Genomic DNA, 22,580 nt, shown 5'->3' with positions numbered 1-22,580 from the left:
CATGCCTAAGTGAAGCAAAGAAAAAGAAAATAAGAAATTAAGAAAAATGCACTTCATCACATATATGTGGCTATGGCCAATTTGGCAAATCTTCAATCTAGACCATTTTGGTTTGCACCATTGGTTGTAAATGGATACTAAACACATATTAACAACTTTGGAAACAATCAAACTCCATTCAAATCAAAATTGAATCAAATATGAGCTCACATGTGATTATGGTCATATGGGAGAATTTTAGTCTGATGCTCACTTTGAGCCCCTGGTTTGTGAGTTTTCACTTCTACACTTTGCCCACTCTTTGCACCTCATCCAAGACAACAACATGGTGAACAAATTTGCCCAAAACCATCACCCCAAATTCTGTCTCTATTTCAAATGACAAGCAAGCAAAGTGGAGACTTTTTAACAAATACAAGATCATATGCAAATTGGGTTTTTGCATTCCAATTCCATTTTGATCACCATCACCACCAATATACTCCATTTAATATATGATTACACTCCACCAAAAATATTCTCAAAATTCGAAATTTATTTTCTTGCGGGCATTACATCAAACACCTTGCTGGCAGCAGTAAAATTGCAGCCCATACTGATTTTTACCTTGGACTTGGTCCAAGCCTGGGCCTCTCTGCACCCCTGGAGCCCCCTCTCACTTCCCCACACCAGTGCCACCACTTGCCAAGCACTGGAGATGACCAAACTTGACCAAAGCTTGCCATGTCGTGGCATGGCATGCCACCATCGCCTCTGGCCACTTCTGGCCTGCACCACCATGCCCTTCCCTTCCCTCTCACTCACCTGACACTGCCCAGACCATGACTCGACGAAACCCTGAATCAGAGACGCCAGAACACACGCGCCTAGTAGCGCCCAGAACACGCCCATGCCTCGCCAGAGCGCGCGTGGCGCCAACTCTGGACGCGCCAGAGCGATAGCCGCCTAGAGCCCCTGCGTCACCTCTGATTCATGATGCTTATATACATGATTCATGATGCTTATTATTATATGTTGGTACCTTTCCATGATTGACATAGCTATTAGATGATCTTATTTGCATGTATCTTATTATGAACTGCCTAAGTGTTAGCCATAGCATGAGAATATTTACATCATATGAACAAATGTGTTCGTGAAAGTTCTTTTATCGCTCAGTTGTTAACTGAATTGCTTGAGGACAAGCAATAAGCTAAGCTTGGGGGGAGTTGATACGTCCAAAACGTATCTACTTTCCCGAACACTTTTGCTATTGTTTTGCCTCTAATTTGTGTATTTTGGATGCAACTAACACGGACTAACGCTGTTTTATTGAGAACCTGTTTCCGGTGTCTCGTTTTTGTGCGTAAATCCACCTGTCAGGAAAATCCTCGGAATTTATACAGAAGGCCCTATTTTCCCAGAATACTTACGGAGCCAGAAGGGCAAGTCAGGTGGAGGCCCGAGGGCCCCACACCCTAGGGCGGCGCGGCCCAGGAGGGGGGCGCGCGGCCCTAGCGTGTGGCCCCCTCGGCCGGCCTCCGACGCCCTCCTTCGGACTACTTATCGCTTTCGACCTAAAAACGCACGGGGAGAAGTCGAAGTCGCCAGAAACCCTCCAGAACGCCGCCACATCGCGAAACTCCGTCTCGGGAGCCAGAAGTCTCCGTTCTGGCACTCCGCCGGGACGGGGAATTGGAGGAGATCATCGCCATCATCACCACCGACGCCTCTCCATCGACCAGCCATGTTTCCCCCATCCATGTGTGAGTAATTCCCCCGCTGTAGGCTGAAGGGGATGGTAGGGATTGGATGAGATTGGTCATGTAATAGTCATAAGATTGTTAGGGCATGGTGCCTAGTATCCGTAGATGTTACTTTTATGATATTGTTGCAACTTGTTATGCTTAATGCTTGTCACTAGGGCCCGAGTGCCATGATCTCAGATCTGAACATGTTATTGATTCATGAAGATATTCGTTGTTTATGATCTTACCTGCAAGTTGTATACACATGTCGCTGTCCGGAACCAATGGCCCCGAAGTGACAGAAATCGGGACAACCGAAGGGAATGGTAGTGATGTGAGGATCACATGTGTTCACGGAGTGTTAATGCTTTGCTCCGGTACTCTATTAAAAGGAGTACCTTAATATCCAGTAGTTTCCCTAGAGGCCCAGCTGCCACCGGCTGGTAGGACAAAAGATGTTGTGCAGGTTTCTCATTGCGAGCACGTACGACTATATATGGAACACATGCCTATTGATTGATTAGTACTTGGATACCGTTTTATTATTATCTGCAAATGCCCCTGCTTTGATTATTACATGAGTTTCTCTCATCCATGCAACGCCCGTTCATCCGTCCCCGTGCCTACAGTATTTTAATCCTACTGTTTACAATAATCACTGCTGCTGTCTTTGTTACTCTGCTGCTGTTATTTCACTACTGCTACTGCTATAAAACTCATTACCTCGATAAACTCTTGCGAGCAAGTCTGTTTCCAGTGCAGCTGAATTGACAACTCATATAAGGCTTTCAAGTATTCTTTGTCTCCCCTTGTGTCGAATCAATAAATTGGGTTTTACTACCCACGAAGACTGCTGCGATCCCCTATACTTGTGGGTCATCAAGACTATTTTCTGGCGCCGTTGCCGGGGAGCATAGCTTTATTTGGAAGTTCAATTGGATTGATATTGTTCGCTGCAAATTCTCCATCATGGGTAAACCTCGCGATACTAAGGTCGCCATATTACCATCCACTACAAGAAAAGGTACAACTCTTAGTACCTCTGCAGCTCTTGATTCGCCATCTGTGATAAGTAAACTTGTTTCACCACCACAAGCTTCAAATGCTGGTACTTCTGCTGAATCTGAAAACTCCTCTTATAATTTTGATGATGCTTCTGCTATGCTTGATAATGATGGTTCGTTAGGATCTTTTCTAGATGCTACAATTGCTAGGTCTAGACAAATTGAAAATACTGAAACTCCTAATGAAAATGCTGCTACACCTGTTAATTCACCTGAGTCTGTTGAATACTATAGTGATGATCTTGATGAAGATTATGTGGAACTTGATGATGATTTTATTGAAAAATGCAATGCTACTACTGATGCAAGAAAAATTAAAAAGTTGCTTGCAGAACATGCTGTTAGATATAAACTGTCTCCTGATCCTAAATTTGCCACATCTCCTATAAACATTAAGGATAAAGATTATGATTTTTCTCTTGATCTATCTCATATAGCTATTGTTGAGAAAACACCCTTTTGTGGTACTGAAAAAGAAAGTGCTGTTGAACACATGATTGAGCTATCTACTCTGAGTAGCTTGTTTTCTGATGATGTTAAGAAGCGTACTTACTTTGTTGCTAAAATCTTTCCATTCTCATTAAAGGATGACGCTAAAACTTGGTATAATAGTTTGCCACCTGATTCTATTAATAGTCCAAAAGAATTGCTTGATGTTTTCTTTCGGAAATACTTTCCTGCTAGTGCTCAACATATTGCTTTGCAGAGAATTTATAATTTTGACCAGGAAGATGGAGAGAAATTGCCTGAGGCTTGGGCGAGATTTTGCTCTCTTATTAGAGCTCGGCCTGAACATGATTTGGAAAAGCATGATTTACTTGATATATTTTATAGTGGACTAACCATTGAGTCTAGGGCATACCTGGATAGTTGTGTTGGTTGTGTTTTCAGGAAAAGAACTCAGGCACGACGAAAGAATTATTGGCTAGAATAGGCCGGAATCATGATGATTGGTCTACACCTGAACCAACCCCGACACCAATATTGAAGAAGAGGGGTATGATTAAATTAAATGATGAAGATATGAGGGAAGCCAAGAAATCTCTTAAAGAGAAGGGTATTAAATCCGAAGATGTGAAGAATTTACCTCCTATAGAAGATTTATGTAAGATAACTCCCCCTTCATCCATGATTGAGGTACACTCTCTTCAACGCTTTACTAGGGAAGATATTCCGTATTCGAAACCTCCTGCACAATGTTTAGATGAGTTTGATAATTATATTGTTAAGCAAGAAAATTTTAATATGAGAGTGGAGAATCATTTAATGGAAAATTCTCGAGCTATTAGTGAATTGCATGATATTGTGGAGAGAACCTCCAATGATGTTAAGATACTTGTTAAACATTTTCATATGGTTCAAACTCAAATTGATCAACTCACTAAAGTGCAAAATGACTTGTTGGGAAATAATTCTAAAGAAAAACATGCTTATGAAGTAACAACTAGAGGTGGTGTTTCTACCCAGGATCCTCTCTATCCTGAGGGGCATCCCAAAAGAGTTGAACAAGATTCTCAACAAACTAAAACTAGTGCTCCATCCAAGAAAAAGAAAAAGAAACATAAAAATGTTGTAGAATCCTCTGAACCTGTTAATGACCCTAATAGTATTTCTATTTCTGATGCTGAAACTGAAAGTGGTAATGAACATGATAAAGATAATGATAAGAATGATGCTTCTGATAAAGAAGAGGTTGAAGAAGAACCTGAAAAGCATGTTAAAAATAAAAAGTACACTAAAGAAGATTTTATTGCTGAGAAACATGGTAATGAAAGAGAACCTTGGGTTCAAAAGCAAATGCCTTTTCCTGCTAAGAAATTAAAATCAAAGGAAGAAGAACACTATAATAAATTTTGTGATTGGATGAAACCTTTATTCTTGCAAATCCCTTTGACTGATGCTATTAAATTGCCTCCTTATTCAAAGTATATGAAAGATATTGTCACTAACAAAAGGAAAATTCCTAATGAGGAGATTTCCACTATGCTTGCTAATTACTCTTTTAATGGTAAGGTTCCAAAGAAGCTTGGCGACCCAGGTATACCAACTATTCCTTGTTCAATTAAAAATAATTATGTTAGAACTGCTCTATGTGATTTGGGAGCGGGTGTTAGTGTTATGCCTTTTTCTCTTTATAAGAGACTTTACTTAGATAAGTTGATACCTACTGATATATCTCTGCAAATGGCTGATAAATCTACTGCTATTCCTGTTGGTATATATGAGGATGTTCCTGTTCAAGTTACTAATAACTGCTTGATATTAACTGATTTTGTTGTGTTGGAAATGCCTGAAGATGATAATATGTCTATTATTCTTGGGAGACCTTTTCTTAACACCGCAGGGGCTGTTATTGATTGCAATAAAGGAAAGGTTACTTTCAATGTTGATGATAGGGAGCACACTGTCTATTTCCCCAAGAGGGTTGATAAAGTATGTGGAGTTAATACTATTTCAAATGTGAGAACTATCAAAGTGGGAACCATTGATTGTCCTATATATGAGCCTAAAGAAGAATATCAAACTCTTGTGATTGGATCCATATCAATACAATTCAAGGTAACATGATTGATTTGAGGTTTATTTCTTCTTATGCTATGTAAAATTTATTTGGTGGCAAGACTTGACCAACCTTGTTAACAAATACTTTTTATATGCATAGAGGAGGTAAACAACATCTCTTTCTTCCTCCACTTGTTCTACTTGCTGTAGCACTCTTGTTTTGTAAAGTTCCTTAGTTAGTTAGAGATTTCAAAAAAATTCCTGGCCAGTAATAATAAACTTAATACCCAGAAATGTGCATTTTTCAAAGTTTTCAAAAATTCACAAAAATTATACTGTTGGTCCTATTTTTCGACGAGGCTCGATAATGCTGCTATGAAGAGTCATCAATTTGTTACAACAGACTCTAGTTTAGATAAGATTGTCTATAGAATATTGTTTGCTGACGGGGAAGAGAGGGAAATCCTTTTGCCGCAGCCAGATTTGGTCAGTATTGACAGGAAACCATGGTCGCGCACTAAGGAGGAGGTGGATGAGCAATTGAAGATACAAGGCTTTCACCAGCAGCATGACTCCGAGGACGCCGAGCCCTCCTACGACTACACCGTCATGTATCCGGGTGCTTCTTCTAGCACATGCCCGGAATATGATCCATCTTCGTACTACGGAGGTGCTACTTCATGGGCACCATGGGATTGATCTCCACTTAGGCCAAAAACCTAAGCTTGGGGGGAGGTATACCGGCATCACTCATTCTTTGTATATTATGGTTGCTGGATACTTGTATATACTTGTTTAGTTTCTTTGAGTGGTTTTCTAATGAGAGGGAGATGATATTTGGGGAGGTGCTGCCTGAAAACAGATTCTGGACTGTTACTAGAAATATTCGTGCGCACAGCCAGAACGTTATTTTGAGCTGCCAATTTTTTTGCATGTTCCCCAGGTTGTTATCTAACTTTCATTAGTTGAACACTTTTCGATCTGAGCTACGGAAGATTTTTGTAAAAATCGATTTCTGTACTGCTGTCAGGTTTTGGCAGATTTCTGTCATCCTGCTTTTATGTGTTTCTTCTAGTCTTCATTCTCTTGTTTTTGTTTTGTTCCTTTCCTAAAACACAAAAAGACCAAAAATATTTCTGTTGTTTCTCTTTACCATTTGTTATTTTGGTTTCTTGCTTTCATTTTGCTTTATTTGCTATCGTTAGTTTGCTATAAGAAAACCCAAAAAGATTTTGCTTTGTTTGCTTGTTTCCTTTTGTTCTTGTTTGAAATTCGAAAACACCAAAAATATTTGCTGTTCTTCTTTGGTTTTGTAAAGTTCTTTATGAGTTCAATGGTCTTCGGTGGCTGGAGCGTGGTTTTCATTCCATATTATTCAAGCTACACAAGTGAAAAGGCAATAATGACGATCTACGACAATCTGATTGTGGTGAGAGGCTGGTATGAACTCTATTTGTTTTCATTTTTGTACATATACTATTCCATGTGAGCATGCTTGGTTGGTTCATGTGAGGTATATGTGACTTAAGAAAGTCTAGTAGTTCATGATCTCTCATGTTAAGCTCCAATTTATTAATATGAGTAGCATGTCATGGATGTTTGCTTGCATTGTTTTATTCATAAATAGATATGATATTGTGGTATCCTCCTCTGAATAATTCGTTTGAATTAACTTGGCACATGCTCACGCATGCATATGACTGAACAAAAGTCAATTAAGCCTCAATGATTTACATTGCTTCAGAGTCCTTGTATCACTTTTATGCCTCTGTTAATTTATTTTGCCGCAAGCATGATTATGACAGTTACTGCTCTCTTGATTTGTCGCTCCCTAGTCTTTTGCTAGCCTTCACTTGTACTGAGCGGGAACGCTGCTCATGCCTCCAAACACATGAAAACCAAGTTATTCCAGAGTGTCCACCATAAATACCTATGCATGGCATTTCAAACCATTCCAAGTAAATTCTCATGTGCTACCTTTAAAACCCTTCAAAATGCTTCTCAATTTGTGTTAATGTTTTATAGCTCATGAGGAAGTATGTGATGTTTATCTTTCGATCTTGTCATTTACTCCGGACGGACTTTCACCAATGGACTAGTGGCACATCCACTTATCCAATAAATTTGCAAAAAGAGCTGGCAACGGGGTTCCCAGCCCCAATTAACTAACTTTCATAAATTTACAAATAGACACTCCTCCATGGTATGAGATTGTTGGCAGGCACCCGAGGATTCGGTTAGCCATGGCTTGAGAAAGCAAAGGTGGGGAGGAGTGTCATCTAAATAAAACTAAAATAAAAAGGCACTCCTCCATGGTATGAGATTGTTGGCAGGCACCCGAGGATTCGGTTAGCCATGGTTTGTGAAAGCAAGGTTGGAAGGAGTGCCACCCAAAAATAAAATTTCATGGGAGCCGCTCTTGAAAGTCCGGTTGATGAGGTAGTTAGAGTGCCCATTACCATTCATTGACAACAACAAACACCTCTCAAAACCATTTTACTTCTGTCTTTATAAAAATGAAAAGCTCTAGCGCATGTTAATCCCTGCTTCCCTCTGTGAAGGGTCAATCTTTTACTTTTACATTGAGTCTCCATCTTTTCTTTGAGTACTTTCTTGAGAGCACAACTGTCATTCTTAGTGTAATATGCTTGTCTCAAAATATGATTGATTGTGGTATAACTTTGATGCTTTTATCTTTGACAATCACTATTTCTAGTCTTTATATGAACTTCAGAGGTGCCTGAGCATTTATGTTTTGCTGATCAAATATGGGCAAGCGAGATACCACTCTATCATACTCTTTTATGAACATTGCAATCCTGCTTATATACATGATTCATGATGCTTATTATTAATTGTTGGTACCTTTCCATGATTGACATAGCTATTAGATGATCTTATTTGCATGTATCTTATTATGAACTGCCTAAGTGTTAGCCATAGCATGAGAATATTTACATCATATGAACAAATGTGTTCGTGAAAGTTCTTTTATTGCTCAGTTGTTAACTGAATTGCTTGAGGACAAGCAATAAGCTAAGCTTGGGGGGAGTTGATACGTCCAAAATGTATCTACTTTCCCGAACACTTTTGCTATTGTTTTGCCTCTAATTTGTGTATTTTGGATGCAATTAACACGGACTAACGCTGTTTTCAGCAGAACTGTTCTGGTGTCTCGTTTTTGTGCAGAAATCCAACTTTCAGGAAAATCCTCGGAATTTATACAGAAGGCCCTATTTTCCCAGAATACTTACGGAGCCAGAAGGGCAAGTCATGTGGAGGCCCGAGGGCCCCACACCCTAGGGCGGCGCGGCCCAGGAGGGGGGCGCGCGGCCCTAGCGTGTGGCCCCCTCGGCCGGCCTCCGACGCCCTCCTTCGGACTACTTATCGCTTTCGACCTAAAAACGCACGGGGAGAAGTCGAAGTCGCCAGAAACCCTCCAGAACGCCGCCACATCGCGAAACTCCGTCTCGGGAGCCAGAAGTCTCCGTTCTGGCACTCCGCCGGGACGGGGAATTGGAGGAGATCATCGCCATCATCACCACCGACGCCTCTCCATCGACCAGCCATGTTTCCCCCATCCATGTGTGAGTAATTCCCCCGCTGTAGGCTGAAGGGGATGGTAGGGATTGGATGAGATTGGTCATGTAATAGTCATAAGATTGTTAGGGCATGGTGCCTAGTATCCGTAGATGTTACTTTTATGATATTGTTGCAACTTGTTATGCTTAATGCTTGTCACTAGGGCCCGAGTGCCATGATCTCAGATCTGAACATGTTATTGATTCATGAAGATATTCGTTGTTTATGATCTTACCTGCAAGTTGTATACACATGTCGCTGTCCGGAACCAATGGCCCCGAAGTGACAGAAATCGGGACAACCGGAGGGAATGGTAGTGATGTGAGGATCACATGTGTTCACGGAGTGTTAATGCTTTGCTCCGGTACTCTATTAAAAGGAGTACCTTAATATCCAGTAGTTTCCCTAGAGGCCCGGCTGCCACCGGCTGGTAGGACAAAAGATGTTGTGCAAGTTTCTCATTGCGAGCACGTACGACTATATATGGAACACATGCCTATTGATTGATTAGTACTTGGATACCGTTTTATAATTATCTGCAAATGCCCCTGCTTTGATTGTTACATGAGTTTCTCTCATCCATGCAACGCCCGTTCATCCGTCCCCGTGCCTACAGTATTTTAATCCTGCTGTTTACTATAATCACTGCTGCTGTCTTTGTTACTCTGCTGCTGTTATTTCACTACTGCTACTGCTATAAAACTGTTACTACTGATAAACTCTTGCGAGCAAGTCTGTTTCCAGGTGCAGCTGAATTGACAACTCCGCTGTTAAGGCTTTCAAGTATTCTTTGTCTCCCCTTGTGTCGAATCAATAAATTGGGTTTTACTACCCGCGAAGACTGCTGCGATCCCCTATACTTGTGGGTCATCAACCTCCGCTCACCATCTCTCGCCAGTGGACGCGCCAAGACACCAGCTCGCTCGTGGACACCCCCGTTTGACCGCGGGAACGCCAGGACCGTCGTCATCGTCGACGAGACCCGCCACGGCACTGCCCCTTCCCATCAAACGCGCCATCGCCTCAGAGCCTCTGCGGAGCCACGATCAAGCGCGTCATCGTCGCCAGTACAGCAGCAACCAGACGCACCCACTCCTTGCCCCTTCGCAGCCCTGGACCGACAACGACGCCGGCGACCCTAGCTCCGCCCCACAGCCACCTCCCGCTCCTATAAAAGGAGGACTCCTCCTCTCAATCCGAGCACACTATTCACTTCCCCTCCTCACCACAGATCTCCTCGCCACCTCAATTCGTTCGATTAGCCACCACCCTGCTCCAATTGCGAGCTCGCCGCCGCCGCCAGTACACGGAGCTCGCCGGAGAAGGAGGCCACCCCAGGACACGCCGCTGCTACCAGGGTGATCCTCGTCCTCGACAACGACGCGGCGCACCACTCCGACGCTCGCCGGAGCTCCGACGCGCCCTCCGACCCCCTACCTCCGCTTCCAGTAAGTCCCCGTCTCGCCGGAGATGACGACCCCTCTGGGCCGTCGATCTGTCGCCTAATCGCACGGCCAGCAACTCCCTTACCGTTGCGCTAGACGCAGAACTGGGCCGGCCCACCTCTTTCTCCCCTGTGCAGCCCATTTGCTTTTCCCGCCAGCCCAGCTATTCAAATTCGAAATTTCCATATAGATGTAATATGCAAGCTGATGTTAACTTTGAAATTTAATAGGGACAAACCTACTTGGCCAAATTTTACAAATCTTATATATTTGGAAAGCTTAGGATTTTATCTACACAATGCCACTGGATTGAACCCTAGATCTGCTATAGAATTAAAGTGAGAAAATAAACAAGGCAGGGACTTTTCTGCCTTAGAATAATTCTAAAAAAATCAACCATAAATGCTTTTCAGTTAATTCCAACTCCTATAATTCACTTTTCACTTATACTAATTGTTTCTACAAAAATATGCCATGCTTACTTTGAATGATCATGGCCTAGTTTAATTAAAAGGACTATATGGCTAGTTCTAGTCAAAGATATTGTCCAAAACTATTAATAAATCCTATGGGAGTGTTTCTCTCATTTAAATCTTGTCACAAACAATTCAAAATGAGGTAGAGACTCTGGTCATTTAGGTCTCATATGATTTGTTTGATGATATTAAATCATTACCATGTTAGGATTAAATTGCATGAGGTGCATCACCTCATTTAAATCATTTTCTTAAAGGATGAGTATGAAGAGGTTGACTTAGTCAACCAAGGTCATATATTATTCATGAGAGAAATTAAATCTTAATAAGATAATGAGAGGAAATTATTTCTCTAAGTAATTAAAAGTAACACCCTAATTAGTATGAGAGGAAATTATTTTTCTTAAATAAGAAAAACACATCTACCCACTTAATAGTAATGTGTGATGCTAGTTTAAGTTGTGTGAATCATGTGTGTGCTTAGTTTAGTAAATAAGTTTGGTATGATGATTGTGTACCCCGTATTTGTATTTTAGACGCTAGTACCGAGGAATATCAAGAGGAGGAGGAGGTCTATTTCCAAGGAGAAGAAGACCACTTTGATCAATACGCCAACCAAGGCAAGCTAATATTCTTGCTAAGTGCAAAGCTCTACAAGAGCAAGGCACCACCACCTTTTACTTTATGCTTAATGATCCCATCCCAAGTTTTACTTTACAAGCTTTATTGATTTTGATTTATCAAAGTTTACTTTTTGATTCATGATTCACTTGGTCTAGAGTAGAACAAGATCATCAAATTTAGCCTAGAGCAATGAAAGCTAGATAGCACCCCTCATGATTAGTTGCTAGTGCTAACAAATAAAATTGACTACTATAGATGGGAACTTGTGAAATGAAATGACTTTGAAAACCTTGGAATGATGAGTCATTCTATTGAAAGATTTTGAAGGTGAATATGACTGGTGAATGACATGGTGAACTTTACAAAAACTGATGGTTGGGTTCGGATGCGATACCATTCCAATTTTGCAAGTACCCCCACAATACCTGAATATGGGTAAGGGCTTAACTAGAAGTTTATGTATCTTAGTATGGGTTCCCTCTAAACAAGCGTCACCGGGGTTAGGCTGGAGGCTGCCTCTACAACAAAAGAAATGATGAGAAATGACGTGAAACGAGGTGAATGTCCGCCCCAAGCCCTGTGCAGTTCCCAGGCTGACAGTTGGTCTTCACTGGGAGGCCAAGCTCATGGGGAGAGGTGCCTATACTAGGGTATGTAAGTGAAAGGTTATGGCTGGTAGTCCGCACACGGAGTGTGATAAATCAGGGCCAGTTAACCCTGACGGATTATTGCAAATATTGTGGCACAAGTGTACGATCTCTGCGGAGTGTAGAACTATTCGAATAGCCGCGTCCATGGTTATGGACGGTTGGAAAGGCCATACTGTTCCGTCATCAGACCATTTTCAAAAATGTGACATGTGAAGGGTGACTTGTGATTTGAACTTGAGATGGTGAATTTGATTTGAATCACAACAGAGTTGTGGGAATGACACTAATGTTCCCACTTGAGTTAGTTAGCAAATGAAGAGGCTTTTACTAAATGTTTGTGAACTAAAATTGGCTTTATGCAAATAAACTTAGAGCTTAGCACCCCCTTACAATAGTTGATAGTGCTTACATTAGTATTAGTTTGCGAGTACTTTAAAGTACTCATGGCTTTGTCCCTGGCTATTCAAATGGCCAGACTATGAAGGAGAACAGCAGTACGAAGAAGATGGACAGCAGGACGTCTACGACAACTAGGATCACTCCTGACGTCAACAGTTGCCTGTGGAATAGATGGACTACTACTACGCTACTTCGCTTCCGCTATGTGTTTTGTAATTGATCAATAGATCATCTACTATTGTAATGAGATTGGATCATGTGATCCTTTGTTGTAAGACAATTACGATGTTGTAATGAATGATGTTCTGTAATATTAATCTATTATGTCTCGCAAAAACAATATTCCTGGGATTGCGATGAATGGCATAATAGGCATCTGGACTTAAAAATCCGGGTGTTGACAGAGACATCGCCAAAAACCACCACCCAAAGCCGCCGCTCTAGCGCCCAGGAGCCCCCTACCGATGCCACCATCAGCATCATCTCCCGCACCAGCAAGCGCTCCAGCCTCGACATGTCCATATCCACGCGTCCCCGCATGGGAGAGGGCGGCCACTGAAGCCACCGACCTAGGGAGAAGTGCATGTCGAAGGGGAAGCCGCGGAGCGATGACCTTAGCACCGACGAGCCACGTTTAGTGACCTCCCTCCATGTGGCCACGCAGAGGAGCTAAAGGGCCGAAATCCCCGTCATCCCCTTCATCAGCGTCGTGGTCTTTGACCGGTAGCACCTCCGGGGGCGGCGAGGAAGGGAGGGAGGGCGAAGGGGAGCAGGTTCCCCCTCCCCCCAGTGCCCCCGCGTCGCCTAGAGGAGATGATGCGAGGCACAACAATAACCTGAATTCTTATGAGCGCACCTGCGCCAAATCAACCTCGCGTTGAATTCACTCTGGAAGTTCATAAATCGAAGCATTTAAGCCTCAATGAAGTAGGGCGGCTACCTTGCTTGTGTGCATTCGTTTGAATCAAATTGCCATGGGTTCGCACATCTTTGATCCAATAAGTATTCCAACTCTTTTTTATTACTAATTATACTATCCGTACCGGTTTATTAGGCTGACATGTAGTTTAAGGGAAAGGTCAAAAGACAAATTTGGTTAGCAAAATATGAAATCATATGTTAGAAAACCATTGGATTTGATTGTGAATCCAATGGTATATTTGTTCTAATATATAATTTTAGCCAAATACCGGTGATGTGGTCCTCTTGTGGTGCACCGCCGCCATCTTTTCCTCCTATAGACTATTTTCTACTAGTGTGTGTACCATCGCCTGCACTGCCTAGTCGCAAAACAAGCAGCTTGCGGATGTCTTGGTGGGTGAGCCGCTGAACCATACAACACCTATTCTTGCAAGCAAGTCGGATAAAGAACTTCATCCTCGCAAGCAAGTGATACGTCTTAAACGTATCTATAATTTCTGATGCTCCATGCTTGTTTTACACCAATTCATATATGTTTTGTTTACACTTCGTTGCACTTTTACATGATTTCCGGCACTAACCTATTAACAAGATGCTATAGTGTTAGTTCCTGTTTTCTGCTGTTTTTGTATTTCAAAAAAGTTGTCCAGAAAATATTCTCGGAATTGGACGAAACAAAAGCCGAAGTCAATATTTTACCGAAACGAAGACGAAGTCCAGGGGGGCGAAGAGGCGCAGCAGGTCGGCCAGACCTGCCCTAGGCGCGGCCTAGGCCTGGCCCACGCCTAGGGGTGGTCTGGGCCCACTAGGTGCCCAACCGATCTCAATCCTCTGCATATTTATACATCTTCTCGAGAAAACCCTGGATACCCGAGCCTCCATCCACAAAAAGTTCCGTCGCGGCCGCCATCGCAGAACCCATCTCGGGGGGTTTTGAAGCTCTTCCGGCACCCTTCCTGAGGGGCAAATCATCGCTGGAGGCATCTACATTGCCATGCCTGCCTCCAAAGTGATGCGTGAGTAATTCATACCTGGACTATGGGTCCATAGCAGTATCTAGATGGTTGTCTTCTCCACTTTGTGCTTCATGTATCGATCTTGTGAGCTGCCCTACATGATCAAGATCATCTTTATGTAATCCTCTATGTTTGGTTTGCTGGGATCCGATGAATGTTGAATACTATGTTGAGATTGATTATATATTCATGTCATATGTTATTTGTGATCTTGCATGCTCTCCGTTGCTAGTAGAGACTCTGGCCAAGTGGACACTTGTGAATCCAAGAGGGGGTATTTATGCTCTCCGTTCCTAGGAGAGTGAATTTATAACTTCTAAGGTTGTAGATGTGATGTTGCTACTAGGGAGAAAACAACAATATTTTATCCAAGGGTAATTTTATTGTTTACTTTACACACATTGCTTAATGCGATTGCGGATGCTAACATGAAGGTGGATTATTAGTCATAGACGCATATGAATTACGGTATATGTATTATGTTGTAATGCCCAATATCAAATATCATAGTAATCATCTTGTCATGTATGGTCGATATTCTGTAAATTACCCAGCTATAATTTGTTCACCAACCATGCTATTTCTTTATGGAGAGACACCTCTAGTGACCTGTGAACCCCGGTTCTATTTCCTTTACTGATAAATCCAACCGCAATCATGTTACGTTTACTTTATCCAAACATCTCCTTTCATTCAATACATCTAATCCTTTGTGTTCACCAAACCGGTGAGATTGACAACCTCACTGTAAGTTGGGGTAGAGTACTTTGTTTGTGTTGTGTGCAGGTTCCACGTTGTTGCTGATAACGCGTGAAGCACACGTCTGTTGGGAACCCAAAGAGGAAGGTGTGATGCGTACAGCAGCAAGTTTTCCCTCAGTAAGAAACCAAGGTTATCGAACCAGTAGGAGATGAAGGCCACGTGAAGATTGTTGGTGAAGGAGTGTAGTGCGGCGCAATACCAGAGATTCCGGTGCCAACGTGGAACCTGCACAACACAATCCGAATACTTTGCCCCAACTTAACAGTGAGGTTGTCAATCTCACCGGCTTGCTGTAAACAAAGGATTAAACGTATGGTGTGGAGAATGATGTTTGTTTGCAAAGAACAACAGAGAACAATGATTGCAGTAGATTGTATTTCAGATGTAAAAGAATAGACCGGGGTCCACAGTTCACTAGTGGTGTCTCTCCCATAAGATAAATAGCATGTTGGGTGAACAAATTACAGTTGGGCAATTGACAAATAGAGATGCACATACATATATCATGATGACTACTATGAGATTTAATTAGGGCATTACGACAAAGAACATAGACCACTATCCAGCATGCATCTATGCCTAAAAAGTCCACCTTCGGGTTAGCATCCACACCCCTTCCAGTATTAAGTTGCAAACAACAGACAATTGCATTAAGTACTGCGCGTAATGTAATCAACACAAATATCCTTAGACAAAGCATCGATGTTTTATCCTTAGTGGCAACAACACATCCACAACCTTAGAACTTTCTGTCACTGTCCCAGATTCAATGGAGGCATGAACCCACTATCGAGCATAAATACTCCCTCTTGGAGTTACAAGTATCAACTTGGCCAGAGCCTCTACTAGCAACGGAGAGCATGCAAGAACATAAACAACACATATATGATAGATTGATAATCAACTTGACATAGTATTCAATATTCATCGGATCCCAACAAATGCAACATGTAGCATTACAAATAGATGATCTTGATCATGATAGGCAGCTCACAAGATCTAAACATGATAGCACAAGAGGAGAAGACAACCATCTAGCTACTGCTATGGACCCATAGTCCAAGGATGAACTACTCACGCATCAGTCCGGAGGCGGGCATGGTGATGTAGAGCCCTCCGGTGATGATTCCCCTCTCCGGCAGGGTGCCGGAGGCGATCTCCTGAATCCCCCAAGATGGGATTGGCGGCGGCGGTGTCACAGTAACTTTTCTCATATCGTGGCTCTCGGTGATAGGGTTTTCGCGACGGAGAGAATATATAGACGAAGGGGCAGAGTCGGGAGGCGCCCGAGGGGCCCACCCCATAGGGCGGCGCGCCCAAGGGTGGGGCCGCGCCCCCTAGGGTGTGGCCGCCTCGTCGCCCCTCTTCGTCTCCTCTTCGGACTTCTGGAAGGCTCCGTGCAAAATAAGACCGTGGGCTTTTGTTTCGTCCAATTCCGAGAATATTTCCTGTGTAGGATTTCTGAAACCAAAAACAGCAGAAAACAGGAACTGGCGCTTCGACATCTTGTTAATAGGTTAGTGCCGGAAAATGAATCAAAATGATATAAAGTGTATATAAAACATGTGAGTATTGTCATATAACTAGCATGGAACATAAGAAATTATAGATACATTTGAGATGTATCAGCCTACTCACCCTCGAGTAGGTAAACGATAACAAGGATAATTTCTGAAGTGACATGCTACTATCATAATCTTGATCAATACTATTGTAAAGCATATGAAGTGAATGAAGTGATTCGAAGCAATGGTAAAGATAATGACTAATCAACTGAATCATATAGCAAAGACTTTTCATGAATAGTACTTTCAAGACAAGCATCAATAAGTCTTGCATAAGAGTTAACTCATCAAGCAATAGATTCTTAATAAAAGGTTTTCACTACTAGGGAATAGCTTATAGCCGCACTCCTTACCGCCGGCAAATACGAGTTGAAGATGCCAGCGGTAATAGCTTCCAGGGGGGCCTAACACTACCGCCGGCGAAAGAGGTAGGAAGGTGCCGGGGGTAACTCCATTACCGCCGGCGAAATGGGAACGGAGGCGCCGGGGGTGCAATGGGCCGCAGGATCCCAATTGGGCCTGGCCTTACCGCCGGCGATTTTGGCCCAAAAACGCCGGGGGTAGCGGGCCTTACCGCTGGCGAACCCGAACCGAAGATGCCGGGGGTAACGGGTGGGCTTCAAATGACTAGAAACAATAAAAGAGGTCTTAGAAAAGGGTAAAAAAGGGTGGCTTTTTTGCGCCCACAGGGATTCGAACCCTGGATGCTGCGGCTGTGCACAAGTGAGTGGAACCACTGTGTTACTGAATCATTTTTGAGAAACTACATGGTTTACGGAACTAAACGTGTCCCCAGCGAATTAGTCGTTTTCGCCGGTGGTAACTGCACTTGGTCCCACCTGATAGTGGCTGAAATGTTACCGCCGGCGTTTACGACAAAACGCCGGGGTACGCGTTCCACGACTTAAGTCGTGTGGCCGTCGTTCCCCACAGCCAAATCGACCAAAAATCCCCCACCGCATCTCGATCCCCTGCCGCCGTCGATCCGCCACCTGCTGCCGTCGTTGCCGTCGCCCTCCACCGCAGGTGCGTCCCTCTCCCCTGCCTCCCCCTCTCCCCTGCCTCCCTCTCTCCCTTGCCCCGTTCCTCACCTCGCCCCGTCGCCCTCCGCCGCAGCACCTCGCCTCGTCGCCCTCCGTCGCAGCACCTCGCCCCATCACCCTCCGTCGCAGCAGCTCGCCTCGTCGCCCTCCGTCGCAGCATCTCGCCTCGTCTCCCTCAGCTCTCCCTCCCCTGACTTCTCCACATCTTCGCTGCCGTGCATCTCCACAGACGCTTGCTCAAGGTATCCCCAAATCTGACTCCTTTATTTTCGATCTTGTGCTATGTGCGTGCATGACTGCTCAAGGATGAATGAATGGATCTGGTGTTTGCTGGAAATTTTGTTCACTGAAATTTGCAACTGAAATCATGAGTCTGAATATTGGCATGCTCATTTAGTTTGTTCACTGAAATTTGCAACTGAAATAGGATTTAGTTTATCATGTATATAATTCCAACTGGACATGTACCTCCTAGAACTTGACATTCACTTGGCATTCCCTGTCCAGACCGAGATGCATCGCAATGTCATCGTGTAGCTCTTCCATCTCCTTACTGTTAATCCCTGCAATTTTGCAAATCAGATATAGTCCAATAACTGTGGTAGAGAAATGGAGATCCTCTTTCATTGCACACTAACTGCTTTACTTGTTGGTATGCTGATTGATTGTTATTTGTATAAGGATTAAACAACAACTGAGGTCTTAAATCAGTCAAGTTCAGAATTCTACTGCATTTGGGTGAGAACAGGTCAGGGCTTTAATTTAATTCAATATCAACGGCTGGTTGACAATTTTGTGGGTGAAAATAGTGAGAAATAAGATATATTAACAGATTTTACTTTTAGAGGATAAGACAACTATGAGTCCATTAGATGGGAATAAAGCAATACTTCTATAAGTGCATCTTCTAACATATTACAAACTCGCTGTCAAGCTTGGTTTAGTTTCAGTGAGAAATTAATTGTTCAGTTGTACTATTATTTAGGACTATGAAGTTTTGGTAGCTCATTTGGCAGTGATAGGACGTGTATCATTGGCATCACACTCGGGTGAGATGAAGACATGTACCCAGTACTCTTCAACAATCCTCCATAAAAATACTGAAATTAGCCAAAACTTTGAAAATCTTGATGTTAATAATTACAACTCACTGCCTGGACTTGAAAAACATTGTCCTTCATGTGTCTAAGTAACATGGTAGCTACTCTAAGTGATTGTGGTGTAGTTCTGAACTTCTGAATTTTGCTAGACATTTATTTTATGATAGTAGCACTTTCTGGAAGCTACTGTAAGTGATTGTGGTGTAGTTCTGATCATGTGGTTTATGCTAATGGAGCTGATGCTTGATCATCCAGAAATGGCTGCATTTGAAATGACTTCACTGTATGCTTGGTCATGGCAGTTTGTTGCCCAGATGTGGAGGACCCCTTTCATCGCGATGATGCTTGCCGCCACCGCCTCTCTAGTCTACTATGTCATTGTTGTTTAGCTAGGTCGTCGACTGAACTTATATGTATTTGTATAATATGTGCTACTTCGAGTCACGATGTTTGAACCATTTGGTCAACTAGCTACTATCTAAACTTGTGTTATTGATGCATTTTTTTGAGGTTATGAACATTTGGGACTTTCTATATAACTGTGTATCTGTGTATCTGGCTGTAATTCTAGTAATAACTGTGTTATTGATTGATGTGTGTATTCCTGTGTATGTACTGTGTATTCTGGTGTATATACAGTACATTTCGAGTTTTATTTTTTTAATCCTATAATCAATACCACCGGCACCCCTAAACTGTACCCCTGGCGAAATTGAAATCGCCAGCGCTGTAGCAGATTACCCCTGGCGAATTTGCAAACCGCCTGTGCTAAGTCATTACCGCCGGCGATTCTGGGAAAGCGCCGGGGATAACAGCAGTTACCACCGGCGATTTGGAAAACGCCGGCGATAAGACATTACCACCGGCGAGGTGATCGCCGGCGAATGCGAAAACGCCGGCGGTAAGGCATTTTGGGACGCCGGCGGTAAGGCATTTCTTAGTAGTGTTTGAAGCAACACAAAGGATGATTAAGTTTTAGCAATTGCTTTCAACTTGTAACATGTATATCTCATGGATAGTTGTCAACATAAAGCAATATAACAAGTGCAATAAGTAAACATGTAAGAATCAATGCACATAGTTGACACAAGTGTTTGCTTCTAAGATAGAAAGAAGTAGGTAAACTGACTCAACATAAAGTAAAAGAAAGACCCTTCGCAAAGGGAAGCATGGATTACTCATGTGCTAGAGCTTTTTATTTTGAAAACATGGAAACAATTGTGTCAACGGTAGTAATAATTCATATGTGTTATGCATAAGACCTCTTATAAGTTGCAAGCCTCATGCATCGAATACCAATAGTGCTCGCACCTTGTCCTAATTAGCTTGGATTTCCATGGATTATCATTGCATTACATATGTTTCAACCAAGTGTCACAAAGGGGTACCTATATGCCGCCTGTACAAAGGTCCAAGGAGATAGATCGCATTTGATTTCTCAGTTTTGATAGATCTCAACTTGAGGACATCCATACCGGGAAAACATAGAAAACAGATAATGTACTCCTCTTTAATGCTTAAACATTCAACAACAGATAATATTCTCATAAGAGATTGAGGATTATTGTTCAACTGAAACTTCCACCATGATACATGGCTTTGGTTGGCGGCCCAATGTTCTTCTCTAACAATATGCATACTCAAACCATTAAATCATGATAAATCACCCTTACTTCAGACAAGACGAACATGCATAGCAACTCACATGATATTCAACAAAGGTGTAAAAAGTTGATGGCGTCCCCAGAAACATGGTTACCGCTCAACAAGCAACTTATAAGAAATAAGATACATAAGCGACATATTCAATACCACAATAGTTTTTAAGCTATTTTCCCATGAGCTATGTATTGCAAAGACAAGGAATGAAATTTTAAAGGTAGCACACAAGCAATTTACTTTGGAATGGCAGAGAAATACCACATAGTAGGTAGTTATGGTGGACACAAATGGCATGGGTTTTGGCTCAAGGTTTTTGGATGCACGAGAAGCATTTCCTCTCAATACAAGGCTTTGGCTAGCAAGGTTGTTTGAAGCAAACACAAGTATGAACCGGTACAGCAAAACTTACATAAGAACATATTACAAGCATTATAAGACTCTACACTGTCTCCTTGTTGCTCAAACACTTTTACCAGAAAATATCTAGACCTTAGAGAGACCAATCATGCAAACCAAATTTCAACAAGCTCTACAGTAGTTCTCCACTAATAGGTTTAAACTACATGATGCAAGAGCTTAAACATGATCTATGAGATCTCAAAACAATTGCCAAGTATCAAATTATTCAAGACCATATACCATTTACCACATGAAGCATTTTCTGTTTCCAACCAAATAGCAATCAACGAAGCGGTTTTCAACTCCGCCATGAACATTAAAAGTAGAACTAAGAACACCCGTGTTCATATGAAAAAGCGGAGCGTGTCTTTGATGGCGTGTAACTCACACGTTCGTTGGGAACCCCAAGAGGAAGGTATGATGCGCACAGCAGCAAGTTTTCCCTCAGAAAGAAACCAAGGTTTATCGAACCAGGAGGAGCCAAGAAGCACGTTGAAGGTTGATGGCGGCGGGATGTAGTGCGGCACAACACCAGGGATTCCGGCGCCAACGTGGAACCTGCACAACACAACCAAAGTACTTTGCCCCAACGAAACAGTGAGGTTGTCAATCTCACCGGCTTGCTGTAACAAAGGATTAACCGTATTGTGTGGAAGATGATTGTTTGCAGAAAACAGTAGAACAAGTATTGCAGTAGATTGTATTTCAGTATAGAGAATTGGACCGGGGTCCACAGTTCACTAGAGGTGTCTCTCCCATAAGATAAACAGCATGTTGGGTGAACAAATTACAGTTGGGCAATTGACAAATAAAGAGGGCATGACCATGCACATACATATTATGATGAGTATAGTGAGATTTAATTGGGCATTACGACAAAGTACATAGACCGCCATCCAACTGCATCTATGCCTAAAAAGTCCACCTTCAGGTTATCATCCGAACCCCCTCCAGTATTAAGTTGCAAAGCAACAGACAATTGCATTAAGTATGGTGCGTAATGTAATCAACAACTACATCCTTAGACATAGCATCAATGTTTTATCCCTAGTGGCAACAGCACAACACAACCTTAGAACTTTCTCACATCGTCCTGTGTCAATGCGGGCATGAACCCACTATCGAGCATAAATACTCCCTCTTGGAGTTACAAGCATCTACTTGGCCAGAGCATCTACTAGTAACGGAGAGCATGCAAGATCATAAACAACACATAGACATAACTTTGATAATCAACATAACAAGTATTCTCTATTCATCGGATCCCAACAAACGCAACATATAGAATTACAGATAGATGATCTTGATCATGTTAGGCAGCTCACAAGATCTGACAATGATAGCACAATGGGGAGAAGACAACCATCTAGCTACTGCTATGGACCCATAGTCCAGGGGTAGACTACTCACACATCACTCCGGAGGCGACCATGGCGGCGTAGAGTCCTCCGGGAGATGAATCCCCTCTCCGGCGGGGTGCGGAGGCGATCTCCTGGATCCCCGAGATGGGATCGGCGGCGGCGGCGTCTCCGGGAAGGTTTTCCGTATCGTGGCTCTCGGTGCGGGGGTTTCGCAACGGAGGCTTTAAGTAGGCGAAGGAAGGGCAGGTCAGGAGGCGGCACGAGGGCCCCACACCACAGGGC

The 22,580-nt window shown here is 42.8% G+C and overlaps 1 long non-coding RNA gene across 1 annotated transcript; it reads left to right on the top strand.

Moving 5' to 3' along the window:
• The first annotated feature begins 17,557 nt into the window (after positions 1-17,557).
• Positions 17,558-19,487, top strand: LOC127311387 (uncharacterized). The gene is made up of 3 exons (XR_007857693.2): positions 17,558-17,759; positions 17,850-18,018; positions 19,132-19,487. It is a non-coding gene; the product is annotated as an uncharacterized lncRNA (long non-coding RNA).
• Positions 19,488-22,580: the final 3,093 nt, after the last annotated feature.

The sequence above is a fragment of the Lolium perenne genome, chromosome 7 (assembly GCF_019359855.2).
Source record: "Lolium perenne isolate Kyuss_39 chromosome 7, Kyuss_2.0, whole genome shotgun sequence".
In the NCBI taxonomy this organism is placed as follows: Eukaryota; Viridiplantae; Streptophyta; class Magnoliopsida; order Poales; family Poaceae; genus Lolium; species Lolium perenne.
The sequence above is the reverse complement of the archived record's forward strand: the minus strand, read 5'-3'. Positions and strand labels throughout refer to the sequence as shown.